The sequence below is a fragment of the Tamandua tetradactyla genome, chromosome 20 (genome assembly GCF_023851605.1).
Source record: "Tamandua tetradactyla isolate mTamTet1 chromosome 20, mTamTet1.pri, whole genome shotgun sequence".
In the NCBI taxonomy this organism is placed as follows: domain Eukaryota; kingdom Metazoa; phylum Chordata; class Mammalia; order Pilosa; family Myrmecophagidae; genus Tamandua; species Tamandua tetradactyla.
Window position 1 is genome coordinate 52,783,666 of NC_135346.1, and position 2,196 is coordinate 52,785,861.

Here is a 2,196-nt window from a genome sequence, read left to right on the forward strand (position 1 = left end):
AGCCCCAAGGCTCCCAAATCCAGCAGCAGAACTGGGATCCACCCAACCAAAATCAGAGAGGGGAAGCCAAAAGCATGAGTAAGGAGAGGTTGGGCCATAAACATGTCATCTGCACAAACATCCAGCCCCCTCTGGGGTCCCATTGGCCCTGCTGGGGGAGGAGACTGCTGTTGGGGCCCCCCTCAGCCCCAACCCCAAACTTACTTGCTTGGCCCAAGATTTCAGGGTGGAGGCCTGGCCACCTTGGAGGGAAACCTGACTGAGGACGTGCCCTGAGGAGCTGTCAGGAAAGGGGTGGGTGAGGCCTTCCATTCTGATGTAACACAGGGTTTTGTGGGATAGTCTCCATTTTAGATCTGCTGAGCCTCCTGCTTCTTCCGCCCTAACCAATTGCCAAAGTTACAGAAAGCCAGCAGCCTGCTCGGCCTTGCTCTGTGAATTTCTAACAGCATGTTAAACTCAAACATTCCCCAAACACAATCATTGTTTCTCTCCAAACTGTCTTCTCCCTGTAGAGTTCCCTAGTTTAGAGATGGCACCACCATCACCCAGTCACCCAAGCCAGTGTTCTGGAAATGATCCTTGTTCCTTGGTCCCATGTCCTGGCCATCTGACCCTTTGTATGGACACTCCTTTCAAAACTACCCCTCTTCTTTCTGGACCTACGGTATACAAAATTCGGTTAATCATAACTTAATTATCATATAGTCTCCTTAAAAATTTTGTCACTTTTAATAATGAAAGCAGAAACCAGGATGATGACACCAACCTGCTTTCAGACTTGTGATTTCCCCATCCCATCCCTTTGCCTTCTGCCATCCGAGGGAGCCGTTATCCCACATCCCATGTTCGTTGTCTGTTCCTTCTTTCATTCAGTTTTTTTTTTTTTTTACAAAATTTTTGCAAAATATTACTTCACCTATATGTAACTCTAAAGTATAATTTTAAATGTTAGCTCCTTTATAAAAGGATTATTACTTTCTAGCTTTCTAGGAAGTGAACTCTTTTCACTTACCATTACGTTGCTAAGCATGGAGATTGTTTGCAAATGTGACTGCAATTATTCCCCTTGCTGCATCCATACTCCACTGCAATGCAATTTTGAAGATCCTTCCATCAAGAGATGGAGTTTGTTTCCCTGTCACCTAGTTTGGGCTGTCTTAATGTCTTTGTTTTGACTTATGTAATGTGGCAGCAGTGGCATTTTTTCTCAGCTTAGTCCTTAAGAGGCTTTGAGTTGTTCCTCATTCTCCTGGAACCCTTCCACAGTCACGTGAACCAGCTGGGCTAGCTTGCTAAATGACAAGAGACACGTGGCCTAATTGCCACCATCATCCCAGTCAACAGCAGCCAGCAGAGACTCCTAGCCGCTTCCCTGCTGCCTCTAAACTCGTGATGAAACCCAGCTGAGACCATAACCTAGATTGCCTTCCCATTGAATTGTGAGTTAAATAAGTAATTGTTGTTTTAAGCCATTAAGTTTGGGGTGGTTTGTTACACAGTGATCACCAACTGATACATCAAGATTCATCCGAATTGTTGCATGTTGTTATCTGTGGTTCATTAATTTTTTAATGCTGTCTGATATTCCACTGTGTATATACAACAGCATTCACTATTCCATTGGTGGGAGATTTGTGTTTTTGCAACTGTGGAAAATGTTTCCTTGAATGGTCTCATTCATGTCCTCTCCAAACTCACAGCTACAGTCATAATTCAGGCTGTCAGGATTTCTTATCTGGACTGTTGCTTATGTCTTCATTTGCTGTCCTGTTCTCAGGTGGGAACTCTCTTGTCCATTCTCCTCACTGTGCCAGAAGGAACTATCAAAATTGAAAGCAGATTGTTGGACACACCACGATGGCTCAGTGGCAGAGTTCTCGCCTGCCATGCCTGAGACCCGGGTTCGATTCCTGGTGCCTGCCCATGCAAAAAAAAATTGAAAGCAAATCAGATCATTCCCCTGAGCAAGTTCTTTCAAGGCTTCCCTTGCCTTTACCTGATATGTAAGGGCATCCATGCCCTAGCCAGGGCTGGCATTTCTAGACCTCTCTCCTCTCTGCGAACCAACTCTGCTATGAGAACTTGGACAAACTATTTCACCTCTCTGTGCCACAATTCCTCCTTCTGTAAAATGGGGCCAATAATACACTGAGTCATAGGGGAATTGAATGAAGTAATACATACAAAGATCCA